The sequence below is a fragment of the Canis lupus genome, chromosome 3, assembly GCF_011100685.1.
Source record: "Canis lupus familiaris isolate Mischka breed German Shepherd chromosome 3, alternate assembly UU_Cfam_GSD_1.0, whole genome shotgun sequence".
NCBI classification, from domain to species: Eukaryota; Metazoa; Chordata; class Mammalia; order Carnivora; family Canidae; genus Canis; species Canis lupus.
The window spans coordinates 22,483,871-22,506,891 of NC_049224.1; the positions used below are offsets into that span (position 1 = coordinate 22,483,871).

The 23,021-nt window shown below is 33.8% G+C and overlaps 1 long non-coding RNA gene across 2 annotated transcripts in view; it reads left to right on the forward strand.

The window, feature by feature from the left end:
• The window catches only part of LOC111095151, an 84,040-nt gene that overhangs the window by 39,715 nt on the left and 21,304 nt on the right, over nucleotides 1–23,021 (forward strand). For both annotated transcript variants that reach the window (XR_005356778.1, XR_005356777.1), the window contains exon 4: nucleotides 11,078–11,166. This is a non-coding gene — a long non-coding RNA (uncharacterized LOC111095151). The remainder of the gene's footprint in view (nucleotides 1–11,077; nucleotides 11,167–23,021) is intronic.

The window sequence follows — 23,021 nt, forward strand, 5'->3', positions numbered from 1 at the left end:
TCTATACATACATACATATTATATATACATATACATGCATATATACACACTACACTATATATATACTATATTGTATTGTGTATATATATATATACACATATATATTTACAGACACACACACACATACACATATTATTTTCTAGTGTTTCTAAGGCCTTGAACATTGGACACAATTATTTTAAAAAATGTACTCCTTACCAGGGGTAATAAACATATCAAGACATTTTTTTAAAGATCTTATTTATTTATTTGACAGAAAGAGAGCATGTGCACACAAGCAGGGGGAATGGCAGGCTCCCTGCTGAGCAAAGAGCCCAATTTAGGGCTTAGTCCCACGGCCCAGGGATCATGACCTGAACCAAAGGCAGATGCTTAACTGACTGGGCCACCAAGCTGTTCCCATTCTGTTTTCTCATAAATAAATACCACAAGTGTTCTATAAAAGTAGTTACTACAAAATGACAGATAATTTATTTAAAATGCTCACACAATAACACTGGAATTTCTTCATAGTTTAGGCTTTATTAGTAGACTACATTATTTTTGCTTAGAAAATATCCAAGAAACTACTTACATGTGTATGCTTTCCACTTTGTAATGTTTTTCTGTCCTCTTTATAAACCTCTTTATATATCAAATTATAATTTGATAATGTTTATATTTGCATCTTTATTTTTAAACTATCTGACTAATGTGTCAATTACCTTAATTCTTCTGCAGAATTTACTCTGGATATAGATCTGTAATTTATAATCAAAAAGCTTACCCAAGGAAAGTTTGGAAGTAAAAGAAAATCTTTATTTCTTTAATGTCTAAATATATAAATTCAAAATGAGTCGACCAACTAACTAGGCTAATTCCATCAATCAGATATTGATAAGTCTGTATCCTTAATGACATACAATGACCTTTTCTATAAATTAGTTTCTAACTTGAAATAGATAGCATTCTTATCTATTCAACTTTAACTTAGTCTATATTGACAGGACTAATAAACTGGTTTCTAAACAAAAGATAATTTATAAAGGCCTATATATTTGCAATTGTTGACTGATTTACACGTAAAGTTAGCCAATGAGTTCTTTCTTTAAATTTATGAATGTACTTTTTGGAGTATGGCTGTGAGTGTGTGTATGTGTGTATGTATTTGTATGTGTGATTATACCTTTGATACTTGTTTTATAAATACTTTGAAATATTTATTATGATAATTCTTTAATAATTCTAAATCTCAAGGAATTTACTATGTAAGACTTCAAAAAATGTGCTGAAATTTATTAGTGTTATTTCCCTGGGGCTATGCAGAATGTGATATTTTGATGCACCTACCTGTTAAACTCTCAATTCAGTTTTGATCTTTAAGGAAAAACTTATTGGCTTTCTTACTAAAGCTAAGTAATTTTGACCTGAACTTTGATAATGGAAGAAATGTATAGAAAGATTTTTAACAGGATGATTTTTCTATATTAAACTATTTACAGGGGATCCCTGGGTGGCTCAGCGGTTTGGTGCATGCCTTTGGCCTAGGGCACGATCCTGGAGTCGGGGGATCGAGTCCTGCGTCGGGCTCCCGGCATGGAGCCTGCTTCTCCCTCCTCCTGTGTCTCTGCCTCTCTCTCTCTGTCTCTCTATGTCTATCATGAATAAATAAACAAATCTTTAAAAAAATAAAAAAATAAGCTATTTACAAAAAATAAGCTATTTACAATAAAATTTAGATAATCCCAAAGAATAAATTTTATGACTGTTACCTTTTTATTTATTAAACTCATAAAGGAAAATGACTCTAATACTAAAATCTGTCATCCATATAAATACTACTGCAAAAAATAGGACATATGTACCTTGTTTCAGTTGTTTGTAATAGAAGGATACAGTCAATAGTTACTCTTTTGTAGTGATTATGATAAAAAAAAAAGAGTAAGGAGTTGAAACTTAAATCTAAAAAAGGGAGCTTTAAAAATTTGTACAATAGCATCAATTATGTTGAAGGTATTACATGAAAACACAGTAAATTATGATACTGAGTGTGAGACTTATTTTTTAAAAGTTATCCAATTCCTTAGAGCAGAGTGAATGGGAAGAAATAGCCAAACGTGGACACAGTACTTGACCAAAGTATCTTAAAACTAAGAAAAAAAAAAGATCCTCAGGAGTTTTAAAAAGTTGTATATAATAACAAAAAACAATATCCTACTGTAAATCACTTTTCTTGATTGCAAAGTACGGACCCTATGTTTTTATGAGTAGATTTGATAATAGACTTGAGAATATATCAAGCAGCTGACTACATTGGTGGGAAGATGCTAAAGAACCACATTCAGATATGGGTAAGAATCAAGGGAGCTGGGCAGCCTCTGTGGCTCAGTGGTTTAGCGCCGCCTTCAGTCCAGGATGATCTTGGAGACCCGGGATCAAGTCCCACATCAGGCTCCCTGCATGGAGCCTGCTTCTCCCTCTGTGTCTCTGCCTCTCTCTCTCTCTCTGTGTGTCTCTCATGAATGAATAAATAAAGAAAATCTTTTAAAAATAAGTTAATAAGGGCAGCCCTGGTGGCTTAGCGGTTTAGCGCCGCCTTCAGCCCAGGACGTGATCCTCGAGACCCAGGATCGAGTCCCACGTCGGGCTCCCTGCATGGAGCCTGCTTCTCCCTCTGCCTGCGTTTCTCTCTCTCTCTCTCTCTCTCTCTCTCTCTCTGTGTCTCATGAATAAATAAATAAAATCTTTAAAAGATATATTTAAAAAAAGAATCAAGGGAGCTTAGGCCACAGGAACCACAGAAAGGGACATGTAAGACCAAGGATCAGGTACCTAGCTCTCCACAACTGCTGTTGTCTTCAGAAACTCTCTGCCACTATTGAAAAACTCTATACTTAAAACACCATTGAGTATTTAAATTCACCCCTGAACTTTTGCCCTGTTTTCTCAAGTTTCAAAGTTTTGACCAGGCACATCCAATTAACTTAGGCTATCCCATATGCAGCACTACACACGTTGTGGGATTCTCTGAAATGTAATGGTACATAGATCTTAGTGGCCAACACACACATACACACTCACATGTATGCACACATAGTAAAGACAGATATGTTTTATTGTATATTAACATACATGAAAAGAAAGACGGAGGGACCCCTGGGTGTCTCAGCAGTTGAGCATTTTGGCTCAGGGCTTGATCCCAGGGTCCTAGGATTAAGTGCCACATCAGGATTCCCACAGGGAGTCTGCTTCTCCCTCTGTCAAGGTCTCTGCCTCTCTCTGACTCTCATGAATTAGTAAATAAAACATTAAAAATAAATCCTTATCACTATGGGATTCTTATTGCAATAGTTGAGTTGTAACTTTAAACATCTTAGCAAAAAAGATTAAATTTCTAATTCTAAACTCAGATAAAATATCAGTTGAGAGAGCAAAAGTATCAGATATGTAAGAACAAAGAAATGTTGCCTTCTGTGTACTTTCTGAAAAAGTTACTTTGAGTATGAACTATAAATATATGTTAAAGAAAAGAAGAGGAGGATGTGTGGAAAAACACAGTATTGTAACAATAATCATGCACCGAAAGGAAGGAAATCCTGAGAACTACTAAAAAGAAGATAGAGAAAACAATCATTTGAGACAACTAAAGGAAGTTGAGGGCTCTGAGGAATAAATGGAATGGCTTTGAAGTGAAATATTAAATGATGAAAGAGATAATATTAATAACATGGTTTAGAAAACATAAATCCACTAAACTGGGGAAAATAAAGATAAATAAATAAAAGCAGAGAAAATGTATGAGAAACATGGATCCAAATAAAAGTCATGTTCTAATTTGATATGCTATAAAAAATATTTCAGGGAAAAAGTAATTCATTTTCAACACAAGGAATATTTTGCTGCAACTTTTACAAAGGTCATTATACTGAATTTAAAAAAAAAAGGAAGGAAGGAAAGGAGAAGGAAGGAAGGAAAAAATCCCAATGTCACTAATGTAGCTACAGTAAATGTATCTTAACAGTAAATGTATCTATAATGTGAAATATTTATATAATCATATTAGTTTACCAATTTTGTGCTTTGAGTGAAGAAAATATTAAATAATTAAATGTTATACATCAGAACATAAATAATTTCAAACGTGTAAGTAAAAGATAAATAATAGCTGAGAGAAAGTAGGAATTTGAAAGGGAAGAAACCAACCAGATTATACATAAAAAGGGAAACAATTTAAGATATAGATGTCTTTAAAATTGTGTATAAATCATATATATATATATGATTTTAGAGAGATGGAGAGAGAAAGAGTGAGAGGACAGGAGGGGCAGAGAGAGAGAGAGAGTGAGAATCTCAAGCAGACTTCCCACTGAGCACAGGAGGTAGGCTAGATCCCACAACCCTGAGATCATGACCTAAGCCAAAATCAAGAGTGTGTGGCTTAACCAACTGACCATACATGTGCCTTTTTATATTCAATGTTATTATTACCTAGTTGAATTTATGCTGCTATCTGCTTCTGATTGTCTATACAGTTGATGTTTTTTCCACTACTTCTGTTCCTCCTTTACTGTCTTTTTTGGATACTGAGTGAATTTATTCTAGTATAACATTTTAATTCCTTTAACATATGTTTTCATATGTATATTAGTTTTTATCTTAGTAATTGCTATGAGACTTACCATATATAGCTTAACTTATCAGAATTTACTTCTCAAACATACTAATTTAATTCCAGTGAGATATGGAACAGCTGTTTTCCCTTTTCCTCTTTGAATTGAATCCAAGTTACAATTTGGAATTTTTGCTACAAACAATACTATTTGAAAAGTTAGTGCCACGAGGCATATTAAACATCAAGTTACATATAATAACAGCTATTTCAAGGCTAGTAAACACTTAGCAAGTATGGTACAATTTATCTATTCTTTGCCTATAGAAGTCTAAGATAATAGATTATAGCACTTTTTTATCCCCCTTTATCTGGATACAACCTTAATTTTTTTTCAAGTTAATCCCTCAGGTAGGTATTACCAGTCTGTCATATTTGGCTGCAATTTGATACCTCTAAGCTAAACAATATCACTCATTCATTAATTTACAAAAAAAAAATAATGAGCTAATACTACCTTGAAAAATGTATATATTAGAACTGATGTATGTTTTCATATTTTTAGATTATATATCTAAATTTAAATTATTACCTGTATATTTTAAAAAGCAGAGACAAAAAGCCCAGGACAAAGTTTCTCAAATTTTTTTTAAATTTATTTATTTATTTATGATAGTAACAGAGGGAGAGAGAGAGAGGCAGAGACACAGGCAGAGAGAGAAGCAGGCTCCATGCACCGAGAGCCCGACGTGGGATTCGATCCTGGGTCTCCAGGATCGCGCCCTGGGCCAAAGGCAGGCGCCAAACCGCTGCGCCACCCAGGGATCCCAGTTTCTCAAATTTTTATATCCCTCAGAACCACCCAGTTTACCTGTTCATTTCTTATCATTGCACCCACTAGTTTCTGATACTGAAAGTCCATTGACAGCAATTTCAGAAACCCTTGTCTAAGGTAAACATCTTTCTTTACTGCTTATTTAGTTATGAAATATGTGAAAATGATAATAGGTCAATTTCATTATGCTTATTTGTCAAATGTGGATATTATTCATGAATTCATGGGATTCTTTGTAGTATTAAATAAAATTAAATACGCAATATTTGTATTTGAAGCTTAGTTTTAATTTCTGTATATTAAAATCATTACTGTCTTTTCTATATTGTATTATTGGTCAGGTTATTGTTTGCCTTCTTGTAGTCTGGAAAAATAATCTGTATTTCTAGGTCTCTGCAGAAGATTTCTTAACCATATCATACCATCAAAGGTGCTTTCTTTGAGAAATATTGAAATTAGCTTTTATTGACTTTTGTTCTTAAAACACTGGGCAGTGATTTTAGAATAATGTGCCCTTTTAATATCTGAAATAACACTGCAAAAGAACATTGCCCTGAAGTAGAAATGAGTGATAGCGTCTTATACATTCTCAGAGAAATGGGGAGGTCTGTGATCACCAGGGAGAGATTCTTTTTTTTTTTTTTCTTTTAAGGTTTACTTATTTATTTGAGAGAAAGAAAGAGAGAATGTGTGCAGAGGGAGAGGGTCAGAAGGAGAGGGAGGTAGAATCTTAAGCAGACTTCATGCTAAGCACAGAGCCCTGCAGGGGACTGATTTCATGACCCTGATATTTTGATCTGAGCCAAAATCAAGAGTTAACTGGCAGTTGCCAGCTTAACGAACTATGACACCCAGGCATCTCAGGGAGATAGTCTTTCAAATGTAGAACAAAGTGTTACCAACTAGAATGTCCTGTTACACAATCCAGTGCAAAACCTACTGGAACCAAAAGGAGATTGAAATAGTCACGTTTTATGTGCCTTTTGGAGAGCTTTTGGAATCAGGTTCTCTTTCCATCTTCTGCCATAAAAATAAATTCTCTCAATGCTAAGAAGCAAGAAAACTGTAGGTGAAATTTTATATATCTAGGAGTCAGGGGAAAGAAAAGAATTAATAAGAATAATTGACAGAAAAAAAGGAAGCATTGGCACTCTGCTGAAAAAAAAAAAAAAAGATAACTAGACTCCACTCAATGGAGGCTCAAAAACAAAGATAATTTTCACTACCACTGTAATGTAATATTACAGTGTTTTCTCCCATAGGTTTGTGTAACCTGTGAAAGCAAGGAAGAGATGTATAAAATGTTTAGGTATTACAAAGACTATACAAATGCATGGAAATGTATGCTTTTATAGGATGAATATCTTTAGGAAAATTTCTCATACTTTTCGCAATCCCATACTTGAAGTGACACTTAACATTTAAATAGATGCAGTTAATCATTCCTCTTTTCAGTTTTAATCTACAACAAATACTTTTTCTGGGGATCCCTGGGTGGCTCAGCGGTTTAGCGCCTGCCTTTGGCCCAGGGCGCGATCCTGGAGACGCGGGATCGAGTCCCACGTCAGGGTCCCGGTGCATGGAGCCTGCTTCTCCCTCTTCCTGTGTCTCTGCCTCTCTCTCTCTCTCTCTCTCTCTCTCTCTCCGTCTCTCATGAATAAATAAATAAAATCTTTAAAAAAATACTTTTTCCAAGCATCAAAATACTCCTATTTTAGGACAGAGTAAAGGATTAAAAAAAGTTACTTGTAAAGAAGCAGAAAAGTGACGTGTATTATCATTTTGTACATATATGCTTTTATTGTTTTTCATTGTTATTTAGAAAAATATGGAATGAAAGTTTAGAAAATGGTATAAAGCTAAATGATCTACTAAAGGAATTGTGTTATTTAATCAGTTTTATAATTTAAAACCTTCATGGCAAATCCAAATGAGGCCATGTTGTGTTGCAATTACCACTGAATTTCATTTCAAACTATCATGAAAGGTGATAATCTACCATTTAGAATATTTGACTCAAAAGTTACCTTCTCAATTTTTCTAAATTGATACTTAAGACATTTCTTTATCCTTATAGCAATGATGGATGAAATTTCTATTTCAAAAGTGGGAAATTGCAGCTCTATGATGGAGATAATCATTACCCAAGTTAGTTTCAAGCACTAACAATTAAACTCATCTATGAAAAAAATTTTTGGTGAAATACTGAATGCAGGAGAAGAATAGAAATAAAATAAAATAAACTTGATAACAAGTGAAGGTTGAATTTCAATTAAGTTTTAATCTGAGTGAAAATTAACTTTCTTCTTTAGTTCGGCATTCTTACACAGTTTTTGATCATATGTTATCTATTTTTTAGTATATTATGAGAATAATCCATCACTTTTACAGAAGACTGTTACAATTCTATAAAACATAACAACTAAAATACAAATAATACATAATCCTAATACTCAGAAATAAGTTTTATTTATATAATTGTATATTTGTCTTCTTGATATGGTATGATATGAATTGTTTTTTAATTGTTAAGATATTGCAATCATCTAACAAATTCAATATCTATAGCAATTTTAACATTATAAAATTATATATAAATATATAATATATCTATTAAATAATTACATATAAACATAAAACAAATTTTATCTAATTAAAAACTTTTTCAAAAACATCACTGTAGTTAATGGCACAATATCTCATTAGCTGCACTTGTCTTAACATATATAGGTCAATTCTTTTTGGGGTGGGGAGTGCAAGATATTTATTAGAGATTGGTAAGAAGAAGGAAAAAGGAAACAGGATTGGGCAGACAGAGATACTGACCTGTGATTTAGAATTAATAAACCATCATACAACCTGCAAGGAACTCTGGAGAGGATAGTCCCTAAACTTGCTGTCCTTTATTCCACTGCCTCAGTTAGTGAATAAGGGCTTTCCTGGAAGAAGTCAGACATTTGGCAAAACAATTCTCTTGTCTGATACCTACCCTGAAAAAAAATCCCAGTTCAAGGCTGTATCCTAATCCCCCAATTTCTAGGAATCGAGTTTTTCTTGAAAGGATAGATAGGCAGGGGGCCAGATATCTTATTTAAACAATGAAGTTTGAGAGCCTATGTCTCATGTAAGTGAACAACACTAATGAAACAACCTAATGAGGAATGACCACAAATCCACTGTTTATGTTTTTTGTGCTTATTAATCTATCTTCTTTTTTAAAGAAAACCTGTTGCTTTGAAATACCAATTAGTAAGGTACAAAGAAGAGTACAGACAGATCCTGTATACCCTTCACCCAACCCCCTCCAGTGCTAACAATTGCATAACTATAGCAAAATATAAAAGACAAAAAAAATGACATGGATACAATCCATTAAGCTTATTCAGATCTTACCAGGTAGGTGTGTGTGTGTGTGTGTGTGTGTGTGTGTGTATCTGTGCAATTTTATAATATTTAGTCTTGTACAACAATAACGACAATCAAGGTAATTAACTCTACCATTACCACAAACTCTCTTGCAAACCTCTTTAATCCACATTCACCATTGACCAGTTCCTAACCCCTAGAAATCACTAATCTGTTCTCCATTTCTGTAATGTTATTTAGTGAATGTTATACAAATAGAATCATAAAATATACATTCTTTTGAGATTGGGTTTTTTCATTCGAGGTTTATCTGAGTCATTAATAGCCTGTTCTCTTTTTTATGAGTATTATTTCATATGGATGTTACACTTTTGATTTAAACATTCATCCATCAAAGGATAGTTTTCTGGATTTTGGCTATGAAATCAAGCTGCTTATGAACATTAGTGTACAAATTGCTGGGTGAAAGTAGTTTTAATATCCCTGGTGTATATGTCTAAGAACATAACTGCTGGTATGGTTTATAATATGGTATGTTGATTAGTTTTCTGTAGCAATTGGCTAGCTGTAGTCCCCAGTTGTTTAACCAAACATCAATGTAGGTGTTCCTGTGAAGGCATTTTGTAAATATGATTTAATATCTACATTTAGTTAACTTTAAGTAAAAGATATTGCCCTTAATAATGTGGATTGCCTCAAAATGGAGAAATTCTGCCTCAAGACTGTCATATCAACACCTGCCAGTATATTCTATTGGTTCTACTTCTCTCTAGAACCCTAATTACACATACAGGAAGGCCATTAGTAGTTTTAGAAGGAACATCTATAGTGGCTTTGCCATTTTACTTTTTTACCAACATTATATTAGTGGTATTTCTTCACATCCTCATTAACAGTTGTTATTATCACCATTTTTTGTTTTATTTTAGTTATTCTGATAGATGTACAGTGGTGTCTCATTGTGGTTTTCATTTATTGGGATACATGTAATTGACATATAACATACTATTTTCACATGCATAACACATAACAAGTATATGTGATATACTTGTCTGTTGTGAAATAATCACCATAAGTCTAGTTAATATTCTGTACCACACATAGTTATAAGTGTTTTTTACTTGTGATCAGAAGTTTTAAAATATATTCTCTTAGCTAATTTGAAATATACCTAACAGTATTTTTAACTAAAGTCACCATGCTGTACTTTACATCCCCAGGACTTATTTTATAATTGGAAGTGTGTAACTTTTGATCTCTTCACCCATTTTCCCAACTCCATCCTCCTTCTGGCAACCTCCAATCCTTCTCTGCATCATTGAGGGGTTTTTTGTTTGTTTTAATTTTTTGAATTTCTTTTTAAAAATTTTATTTATTTATTCATGAGAGACATACAGAGACAAGCAGAGACATAAGCAGAGGGAGAAGCAGGATCCCTGCAGGTAACCACTGAGCCAGCCAGGCATCCGTTTGTTTGTTTTTAGATCTCACATATAAGTGAGATCATATGCTATTTGTTTTTCTCTATCTGATTTGTTTCCCATAGCATTATGCCCTCAAGGTATGTTCTTGCTGTTGCAAATGGGAAAGATTTTTTTACTTTTTTATAGCTAAATAATATTCCATTGTATATATTAGAGATTATGAATTCTGTTTTATTTTAAGATGCTATGTAAAAGTAATACAGTATTTGTCTTTCTCTGACTTATTTCGCTTAGCATAATGCCCTCAAGGTCCACCCATGTTGTCATAGATGGCAAGATTTCCTTCTTTCTCATGGCTGAATACTATTCCATGAAACATTTTAATAACAGCTGTTTAAAATTCTTGTCAAACCATTGTAACATATCATTTATCTTGGTGTTGACCTCTTTTGATTGTCTTTGATCATTTGAATAATGCTGTTTCTAGTTCTTGGTATGAACAAATAATTTTTAATTATATCCTGAACATATTGGTTATTATGATAGGAGACTCAATTCTATCTAAATATTAAATCTAGCTAAATTGTATTAGCAGGCAGTTATCTTATTTGTGTTTAGCTTTTAATTTTTCACCGACTTCTGTGGATTTTAATTCTAATGACAGTTAAATTTTCTGTGCCCTTGCAATAATTTTAAAGTCTGTGCCATTCTTGGAGTAGGTGGCACAAAAGCTACTGGGTCTGAGTCTCCTTAAGCCACTGGAGGGATATTAGAGAAACATGGAGGTTTGCTGTTCTTGAAGATGTGAGTATATGGGACACCATTTTCCACTCCTTTACCCCCAAATTTCTTGTCCTCTTTCAGAGTATGAAGCAGAGACCAGAATAGCCAAATGCTTCACTGCCATGCTCCTGCTTATGAATCAGACCGCCTGCAAGTGCCCCAGTTGTGAAGTAGGTGATTATTTTTGTGGCTATTATTTATTTATTCCATTAGATATATAAGAACTGAGCTTTTTTCAGCCCTGATAATCTGATAAGAATATATATATATATATATTCTGTTAAATATATTTATGTGTGTATATGTATCAATACATGGATGTGTATATGTATAATATATATGATATATATTTATATTTATGTTTTCTGCAGTAGATTTCATGTAACTGGATATCTATCTATCTATCTATCTATCTATCTATCTATCTAAAAGATATATATCCCATGAAATGTACTGTAGGAAACAGGAAATTCATAGAAGTATAGAGAAGTATATAAGGTATCTCCTCTCTTATATAGTTAAGGTTTATTTATACTTAACTTGTTTTTAAATCCAGATCCACAGTGAATTCTTTCTACAAAATAAGTAGCAATGTTGGAAATGAGTTAAGAATCAAGGTCAGGGATCCCTGGGTGGCGCAGCGGTTTAGCGCCTGCCTTTGACCCAGGGCGCGATCCTGGAGACCCGGGATCGAATCCCACGTCGGGCTCCCGGTGCATGGAGCCTGCTTCTCCCTCTGCCTGTCTCTGCCTCTCTCTCTCTCTCTCTCTCTCTCTCTCTCTCTCTCTCTCTCAATGTGTGTGTGACTATCATAAATAAATAAAAATTAAAAAAAAAAAGTCCTCTCAATAAATAAATAAACTTTAAAAAAAAAAAAAAAAGAATCAAGGTCAACAGACATTTTTCATGTTGTCTCACTGATAAGGTATAAGAGATGAATCATGATCCTATCCAAAGATGACTTATTGATTTGCTGATCTAATTAAGTTAGAACTCTTAAATTTCACCAAAATACTAAATTAAGAGATCATACTGAAAGTTTAAACATTTTATGTTCCTTTTGATTACATATGCTCTCCCTAAATGTACATCTCTCTATATTGCACATTCAGAATAGATTTATATATATGGCTAAGAATGGATATTGTCCATATTTAAATATAAAATGATTGAAAAAGATTAATAACTATAGACTTTTACCTTTCTGTAAGGAATTAGCTTTTTTTTAGATAGAAAACTGCAGTCAGTATTTTCAGAATCATGTTTGCTATTTTCTTAGATTTAGAGCTGGCCTAAAGCTTTTGCCCTTGTAGCTATTTGTCAGACTGGTCTATCTGCTGTTACTGTTTCCTATTTCTCTACAGCTATGCTCCAGTGCTTTTTAAAAACATACTCTCTCCTTTTCCTGCTTTTGATTGACCCACTTTGGTCTTTGATGGAGAAGGAATCTTTTGTGGTCCTTGTAGCTATAGAGCATTTTTTATTTTCTGTGAATTTCACAACTTTGTTCCCAGTAGCATTGTAGTTATTCTTGCATATGTTTCATGTCTCATAAAGTTATTGAGCTTACTGATGATAGGAACTGACATATATAGACATCTATCTATCTATCTATCTATCTATCTATCTATCTATCATCTATCATCTATTTCTCTCCACAATAGACTTACTCCCACAGAAAATATCTAACAGCATTTTCCACACACATAAAGGAAGTTTAATAAGCGTTTGTCAGTTGAGAGACTATGTCTCCATTCTCATTTGATTTCAAATGAAAGTGTATAAATAAAATATAAAATGGCAGTGTGGGGACATCCTGTATATAACATAAGCACTAGAGTCTGGAAGATTTGGAGCAATGCTCATGTTTCAGGGGAACAAGTGATTATGATCAACTACTTAATCGGAAATCTGTGCAGGTTCCCATGCCACAAAACTGGAAATGTACTTGGCTCTTCTTTCTCTCTCATTCCACTTACAATAATTTAACATATCTTTTTGACATAACAAACTGTAAGTTTCTTAAATCTGGTCTCTCTTCACATTATATCCTATGTCAGGAAAGAAAAAAAACCTCTTAAAATTTCTGTATGAGCCTCCTTCATCTTCTCCCTGTTTATATTCTTTATCTAACCCAATAATTTGAAAATTGATAGTTGATAGTTGAAACTATCCTAGCCACAGTGATAATTTTAAATTGGAACATGCAGCTCTGTACCTAAAAATAAAAATATCATGACCCTCTCTTACTCTTAGTATAAAATTTAAAATTTAACTCAGTGATTACAGAGCTTTTCTTTTACCTGCTTCTCCAGCTTCATCTTTAGCACTAGTCTTTTCACCATATCCTGGAGCCTTCTGAGTTATCATTATGCTTCATCCTGTCCAGCATATTATCTTTCTTTTTCATTTACCCCCATTCTTCTAGAAACACTCTCTTACTCCCTTCTTTTCCTTGTAAATTTCTATTTGCCTTCGGATTTTATCCTTAGTTGTGAAAGCAGGTGAGATCCCACAGCTAAGGGCTTCTGGAATGTTTGGTCCTTTGATACCATATCAGGCTCTGTTAGAGCCTGAGTATCTGGCACAGTGTTTGTGAAATAGGCAACAGTTAATACATATGGAATGAATCTTTATTGCTTATAGAAGTTCTCTGTTTTTTATTCTGTTGATATTTTCAAACTTACTGTAGGAAGGGATTTGTATGCTAGGCTGTTGGAGCGTATGGTGAGGCGTAACTTTTCAGTACCCCAATTTTTTCCCCGGAAACTAAGACCATGCTAGTTAAATCATCTTGAAGGTGCAATTTTCATCAACACCAGCTTCAAATCTTTACACTTCTCATTTACATTCTTCTCTAGTGGAACCATAAAATATTTTCTTTGAAATAAAATGTATAAAATCTACTACCTAAAGGTCAAATGTATTTTATTAATATGGAAAGTCAATTTGGATATTAAGAACCTGAGTCTATTTTGCCTCTAAAAATTCTTCTGAATTATAATTATATATTTCTTTAGCTAAGGACACTTTGATCAATTAACAAAAGAGAAATTATGCACTTTCTTACATTCATGGCAACTGAACATAATTTAGAAACTGTTTAATGGTGATTAGGGTTTTTTTTCCTCTTTCATCAAATACAATAAGGTGACTACACAATGAGAGTTAAGAAAGTAAGACTCGGTCATAGCAAGGCATTTTTATCCTTTCAGTTTTATATTACTGCTGCCAACTGAAAAGTGGTTAGTTACATATAAATTCAATGATTACACAATTGTTTTAACCAATAATTACAATGATTTATTTTACATATGTAAAATATATTTACAAAATGTGTATGTATATGCAGTGAAAATGATAACACTTAAAATGAATAATAGAAAAATTATATTCCATCTTTTTAGAAAGTTTGATGGGCTAATTCAGTTTTTAAAATGAAATAAGAGCACACATAGTCCCTTAAAAGCCTAATTTTTTCAATAAGTTAACATTGTATTTATTAAGTAAATCAAAATTATGTTTGGAAACAAACAAATAGTAACACAATTAAATTTTCATCACAAAAGCGTAAAAAAAAGTTCTCAACTATTTCTTTCATTTTGTCTAGAGAATAGACACATTTCTGAGCTAATAAGTCTAAAAAGGTCACAGAGATAACACCACTTAGTGTTTAAGTAAAACAAAAGTTGATAGTGGTTTTTATAGATGGTGCTAACCAATAACTAAAAATAATTTTTAAAGATTTATATATTTGAGAGAGAGATGGAGGGAGAGACAACTGGGAGAGTGATGGGCAGAGGGAGAGGGAGAGAGAGAATCAAGCAGAATCCATGCTGAACATGAAATCCAACGAGGGGCTTGACCTCATGACCCTGAGATCATGACTTGAGGGTCTTAGGCAGACTCCACATTCAGCACAGAGCACAACGTCGGGCTCACAACCCTGAGATCAGGATCTGAGCTGAGACCAAGAGTCAGATGCTTAACCGACAGCACCACCCAGGCACCCTGGGTTATAAAAGACTTTTGTTTCATGATGAAAATACTTATATTTCACTAAAAAGTACATCTTTAAAATAATTTTGCCAGTCACATATTTAATAATGAAAATGAATAAATTGAAACTTTAAAAAATAAAAAGGTTGAGTCATTGGGATGTACATATAAATGTCTGAAAAAGACTTGCACTAAGATTATATGAAGAACTATTTAAATCTAATAATAGACAAAAAATTAAAAATGAGTATAAGATTTTTAAAAATACTTTATATTAAACTTACAAAGAAAACACAGAGAGTTTCTGTTCTTTCCCTCAGTTTCCCTTAATATATGACAATTAGATGTTTATCAAAACTAAGAAATTAGTGTTGGTACTAAACTATTACCTCAAGTAAGCATTCTATTTGGGTTTCATCAATTTTTTCTGCAAAGTCCTTATTTCTATTCCAAGATACAATCCAGGATACCATATTGAATTTAATTGTGACTATTGAAAAGTTCAACATATTTGCCATGAGTTACCTAACTATGAATGCTTTAGAAATATCTTTGCTCCAGAGAAATACTCATCAGTCATTTTACATGTTACTTTTTGGAGTGATTTATCCTATAGTTACACATAGTTGAGATCAATTTGCAAAATAGATCTTATAAATATTTATTTGAGCTAAAAACTAAGTACAATGATAAGATTTTATAGAAAGCGTTAGGAAGCTAGCTACTCAGTAATTATGATATTTTATAGTGAGATTACTACTTGAAGATCAAAAAGTAACCAGTCCTTTCTGAAAGAAATATAACAATAATTCTTACAATCCCTTTACAATGATCTGTTGAGGACAAAGGGCAGAAGGCTACTCTAATTTAGGATTACAGTAGCACATTTTATTTTTTAATTAATTAGCTAATTTATTTTAAATATTTTTATTTATTTGAGAGAGAGGGTAAGAGAGAGAGAGCTCACACAAGCAGAGAGGGGGCAGAGGGAGAAACAGAGTTCCTACTGAGCATAGAGCCTGATGTAGAGCTTGATCCCAAGACCCTGAGATCATGACCTGAGCCAAAGTCAAACACTAAGCAACCAGGTGCCCCTAAGGGCACATTTTAGTGACACAAAAATAGAAGTAGTGTCAAGGGATCAAAAAATCTAAAACAGCGGAGTAAGAGAATCACAGGAGATAAAATGATGTCATAGATTCGATTTAAACATTGAATGTGGCAACACATCTCTATTTCCATATTGCAGTCTACATCAGAAAACTAGGCATTCAAAAACATGTTTTAAAATTTACTCCATTGCATATATAGGATATGAATAACACAATATTTGAACATAAGAAAATATATGAAACACAATTGACAAGTGTCATTTCATCCACTCTAATATCCCTGAGTCAGAAGATGGAGTCAACATCTGCAGTTTGGTCCTCAAATTAATTATGTATGTTGAGAAATTACATATCTCAACACATGTATCTATATAGAGACATTTATGTATGTAATATATATAATATATTACCTATTTATATATGTAATAATACTGAAGGCATATAAAAACCTGAAGGAGATGTTAATCTGTGCAAAATATTGCTTATATCAAAATAGTAGACTGATTTAAATAAAAGTTGATTTCCAAAGTTAAATGTAGATTAGCAGATAAATGTAGTTAAATGTAATTAGTTAAATGTAATTAGTAGTTAAATGTAGATTAGATGGGCAATCTGCACACTCTATTATAAAGTTAAGGCAATTTCTTATTATTTAATAAAAGACATTTTCTTAAAGTGGTTACTTTGTTTTGTTTTTTTTTTTTTTAAAGTGGTTTACTTTGTATTATGCTTGTATATTAGTAATACTGAGTCTTGAAGTATGTATTAACAATTTGGATGCAAAAGTTTGCTTGAATAAAGGCAGATGTGGACAGGTGTTATTAAATTCGGTTCCTGGGGTTACAATTATGTTCCACTTTTAACTATATCATTTGGAATTCATCACCTCTGTGTAACTCTCTGAGTTATCCATCTCATGTTATCTTACTATCATCTCTTTAGTATTTTATTTTCTCTTATCTGAAAAACACTGGACAAGAGCTTATTGAGAGAAATTAACATGGAAGTTAACTTTCAAATTTAGGAGCATTAACTTTAGACAGATTTAAGGTATTGTAATGCAATATTTAACTATTCTTTGTATGAATATTTATGCTTATTTAATTACACATAATACATTAGTATTGAATAATTTAGTAATAAGTTATTTCAAAAATATCTTATAAAATACACTGCTTTGTCACATGTATGAGTAGAAAGGCAAAGGCAAAAAAAATCCCACTTCTTTTAATATAGTTCTTCCAAATATATATATATATGTGTGTGTGTGTGTGTGTGTGTGTGTGTATGTATACTTAAAATATTTTTTCAAATTTAGAGTTTGTCAATTGGTGGAAAAGATGATAATCCTTGTTTTTGAAACATAGTACATTTAATGTAAAATATTTTTTAAGTATATTTATTTAAGAGAGAGAGTAAGAGAGAGAGAAAGCACGTGGACAAGCGGGGGGAGGGGCAGAGGGAAAGAGAATCTCAAGCAGACTCCCAACTTACTGCAGAGCCAGATGTCAAGGTCTATCCCAAGACCCTGAGATCATGATCTGAGCTAAAACCGAGTCAGACTTTCTGAGCCACCCAGACATCCCTAACATAAAACCTTTTAATTTAGGTTGTCTATCTTTGAAGAAATTAAAAATTATTGAGACACTAATATGTTCAGCATATGAACTTAATAAAAATGCAGAAATTAATTTAAAGCACGTTAAGCATGATTTAATTTTAAAATAGATACTTATTTTCTACTGGTTATAATATTAAGCTTTACAGATTCTGGTTCCTGGGCTTTTTTCTTACTGGGTTTGAAAATGAAATTCGTTTTAGCAGAGAACCCTTGATCTGTCTTATCCAGTTTTTCTTTTTTTCTAATTACAAAACTAGCAAAAATGGACCAATTTGTTTGTTCTAAGCACTGTGTGATTATCTTTCTCCAACATGTGCACAGACAGCCAGGGTATACAAAGGCTGATAAATGAGCCATTTATTTGATACAGTAATAATCAGATTTATCAGAGGCCACCTATGGGCTGCTGTACAGATGTATTAATCAGTAAGCTTTTGCTGAACCTTCACAAGGTGACAAATAGCTAAGCCTTTTCTAAAAATTTCAATTTCTTGCATTATGTAACATGAGAGAAATATTGATGAAATTTTAATCTTAGGCACCAAATGTAAGCCTCTTTATAAATCATAGCACATTCCTTTAAAAGGATATATAGAGATGATGTTAATTTTAATTTAATGTTGGACCTGATGGAATAAATTGTTTCATTTTCACCGCTTACATTCTCATTGGAAAATATCATTTATTTTAAAGTGGCAGCTTTACTAGATTTGATCTTTGTTTCTTTATAGATGACAATAACTCTAAATAATTTCTCAACACATATTATATTCATTGGCTAATAGTTTATAACTAATTTTATGTATTTATTTTACAAATAAATTGCAAGAAAGTTTTAATTTTTAGTAATGGACAATCAGGTTTTTAAACAAGTCGAAGATGGTTAGATAGGCCGGCCTATACTGTATAAAGGAAGAACACAATTTGAACCACAAATTGATGCTTTAATTGTTCTGGTTAGCATGTAAATATTGTACTAAAGGTTTTCAGAAATTGAAGGGTTAATATTTCAGGATAATACTAAATCAAAAATTGGATATTAGAGATAACTTTTGTTGAAAATCCATAGACATTTTGAGGTTAAGATTCATTTGCCTTGACATTCTGTATTTCAGGGATTAAGGCAACTCATTCTTCCTTTAGAAATTCAATAATAACCAGCCTACTCTGTAAAGTGATTTAGCTCTCAACACTACTTTGCTCCAGGCATATATTTGTGTGCGCACTGATTCGTTAATGCAGTAGACTGGAAAATGGACCATATTTTCTAGACCCCACACATTTTAGGTGGTTTATAAAGAATTATATATTTTAATATTATATTAATTATCTCCTTTTTCTGGATGTTATTATGTAAATAGAATTGAATATAGATTTAATTTCATAAAATCTAAATTATGCCACCACTGCCATTACTCATAAATCCACCACTATGGTGAAATAGTTTGTGTATATTTCATTCTTTACATTATGTAGGATCAATCAATCAATCAATACAAATTATCAGAGATGCATGTGTCAAAAAAAGGTGTTAGAATTCTTAAAGTACAATGTAATTTTTCTGCTTTTTTCCTGTTAAATGAATTTCCAACTACAACCCACTGAATTAGCTATTTATAGTACTTGTTTTTATTTTTATTTTTTACTGTTTCAAGTTTTTCTTTGTTTCAAAATCTAATTTGTCCATATAAATATTGTTACTCTGGCTTTCTTTTCACATCCATTAGCACAATAAATTGTTCTCTATTCCCTCACTTTCAACTTAGAGGTGTCTTTAGGTCTAAAATGAGTCTCTTGTAGGCAGAATATAGATGGGTCTTTTTTTTTTTTAATCTGTTCTGATAACCTATGTCTTTTGATTGGAGAATTTAGCCCATTTATATTCAGAGTGATTATTGATAAATATGAATTTAGTGCCATTGTTTTACTTATTAAGTCTTTGCTTCTGGAGATTTTCTCTGTTCCTTTCTAGTGTTTGTCACTTTTGGTCTTTCTTTCCCACTCAAAGATTCTCCTTTTTTTATTTCTTGCAGGGTTGGTTTAGTGATCATGAACTCCTTTACTTTTTCTTTGGGAGCTCGTCATTTCTCCTTCTGTTCTGAATGACAGCCTTGCTAGATAGAGTACTGTTGGCTGCACATTTTCCCATTCAGTACATTGAATATATCAGCCACTTTTTTCTGGCCTGACAAGTTTCTGTGAAGATATCTGCTGCTAACGTTATTTGTCTTCCCTCGTAAGTTAGGGTTTTTCCCATCTCGATGCTTTTAGAATTTCTTCCTTGTCTCTATATTTTGCAAATTTTACCATAATATGTCTTAGTTTTTGCCTGCTTTTGTTGATTTTGATGGCAGTTCTCTATGTCTCCTGGTTTTGAATGTCTGTTTCCTTCCTCAGATTAAGGAAGTTTTCAGCTGTAATTTACTCAAATAAATCTTTTACCCCTTTGGCCCTCTCATCTTCTTCTGGGACTCTTATGGTATAGACATTATTATTTTTTATGGAGTCACTGAGTTCCCTAAGTCTACATTCATGATCCAATATTTTTCTCTCTTCTTTTCAGCTTCATTATTCTTCATAATTTTGTCTGTTATTTTTTTAAGATTTTATTTATTTATTCATGAGAGAAACACAGAAAGACAGGCAGAGACACAGGCAGAGGGAGAAGCAGGCTCCATGCAGGAAGCCCAATGTGGGACCCAATCCCAGAACTCCAGGATCACACCCTGGGTGGAAGGCAGGCACTGAACAACTAAGCCACCCAGGGATCCCTAATTTTGTCTTTTAGATCACTTGTTCATTTCTCTGCTTCTTCCTTCTTTATGGTCTTTACATCCAGTCAGATTTAACATTTTTTTATTTCAGCCTGACTAGTTTTTAGGCCTTTTGTCTCTGTAGGGTTGGTTGCTTTTCTATGGTATCTTCTATGCTTTTCTCAAGTACAGGTAGTATCCTTATGATGGTTATTTTAAATTCTGGATGAGGCATATTACTTGTATCTGTTTTAATTGGATCCCTGGTTATGACCTTTTCTTTTTCTTTCTTTTGAGATGAATTCCTATCCTTTGCATTTTGTCTGGGTCTCTATCTTCTTCTCTGTGTTAGCAAAACCTATTATGTCTCCTGTTCCTGAGAGTAATGGCTTTTTTGGGAAGATATCATATATCATCCAGGGCCTGACACTTCAGGAACTGTTTCTGGTATATGCTATGTGCATTCTGATGCTGTCTTTTGGCTGCTCTTTCACTCAGATTTGTCCTCTGCAGTGTTGGCAGTGAGGAGTGTTTGGACTTTGCCCAGAGTGTGGTGACTTTTATCTAGGTGTGCTGTGGTTTGCTTGTTAAAAGAGGGCTGATCCTGTTTACACTCGAGCTGAATCTTTGCAGCACTTTATGGTCAGTAGACTTGGTGTGTGCAGGGGGTTTGTGCTGGTAGTCTCATGGAGGAGCCTGCTGTTCTGGTTCTCAGGCACACTTGCTCTAGTGAAGAAGCACCTGCAGAGCAAAGGGAGGTACGGCTTGGTGGAAGTGGCCCAGGCCTCCACTGATGATGCTGTGCTGCTCACTCAGGTCAGTCTGTGCTGATGGGCAGGGAGAAAAATGGCATTGATCCTCTCCCTCATCCCACAAGAGGGGAGTTTGCATCCTCCACTCCAGGAAGTCCTCACAGAAGTGCAGACAATCCTCTTGATGTGTCTTATGCCTTCCTCAGATTCCTGCCTTCACCTTGTCTGTGTTTGGGCCATCTGCCCACACAGCAGCACACAAAACTGTTTGTTTGTTTGTTTGTTTTAAATCTCAGGCACGCTGGTTTAAGTTCAAAACTCCAAACTTTAGGGACCTTGTGTTGTGCAGACTGCTATTCCTCTGGGTGTGGCAATGCTGAGGCTGGTGCCAGTTTGTTCCAGAAGAGCAGTCACACCAATGTGCAAGCGCTTGAAGTTTTGAGTCAGCTAAGATCCTGAGTCCAGTTGGCTCCCCTCAGCAGGTGTCTCTGCCCCTGTGCTTATGGTGGAGGGGAGTATGGTGGCACCCACCAGCTCTTTTATACTTGAGGAGGCAATTCCACTCTCCCAGATGCATTCCAAAAGATGAACCTGTCTCTCCTACTGCATTGTAAGTAGGATTGCACCATCCACTCCTGGGCCTCTGCTATCCTTCTTCACAGGAGCACTGCAGCACCTACTGGGCTCAACACCACTTCTCAAACTATAGTCCTTGAGCTCTACTGCTTGTGAAAACTCACGATAATCAGCTTCTCTCATTTTGCCAGTCCCTGGTTTTGGGGAAGTATTTTCCTTGTGTGATCCCCTCTGCATAGCTCTCTCTCTGCAACTCTCTTGCCTCTCTCCATTATCAGGGCTCCTTCCCCTCCTCAGCACCCATAATCCTTTTCACCTTCAAATCACATCTCCATACCTCTTACCTTCCACAATGTGGCCTCTTCTTTCCCTCTAGTTGTGTAGTTTGTTCAATCAGCTCTCAGATTGATTTATTTAGTGTCCAGAATGATTTGATATTTATTTAGTTATGTTCGAGGGAGAAGGCAAGTATAGTATCTTTCTGCTATTCCATCTGAACTCTCCCCTGCATATAATTTTTCTAGATACATCGTAAATATTTTGGAGTCTTATTGTATGAAGATGTCACTTCTAGTAATATATGAGAACTGTGTTGAATTAAAAATGACCACAAATTCTGTGATAACCTTTTCATTAAGAGATGGTGTTTATATTCTGTCTCTGAATTTGGTCTGGGTCATGATTACTTTGTCAAATAGAGAAGAGTGTGAGTGATCTTAAGCTAAATCTATGTCTAGCATTTACAAGGACTACAATTTCTGCCCTGGGTATTAAGTAAGAAGTCTAAATATGCTGTCAAGAGGCTGTGTGGAGAGTCCCTGAAACTATGTGGAGACAGCAAAAGTGGTCTAGCTAAGTCTAGTCTTCAGGCACCTCTGCCAAGTTCCTAGTTTTCACACAGGCTAAGATGCCAAGCATATAAATTAAGTCCTCATATATTTTTTGATGTTTTAAAAGGATGGGATTATTTTGCTGGGAAAGACTCTCAGAGATTATTTTGCTGGGAAATACTAGCCATACAGGTGTCCTGAAATTTTAATAGTTTTCATCAGCAACAAGTCATACTTTTAATTTGTGTTGGGTTTGGTTTTATCATTTGCATGTGGCCTTTGTATTTTATCACAAAATGAGTTAGAGGGGAGACACAGCATCTGAAAAGCCTATATTACCTGGCATTTCTGCTCACCAGATGGGCTACAATTTTGTTATAGC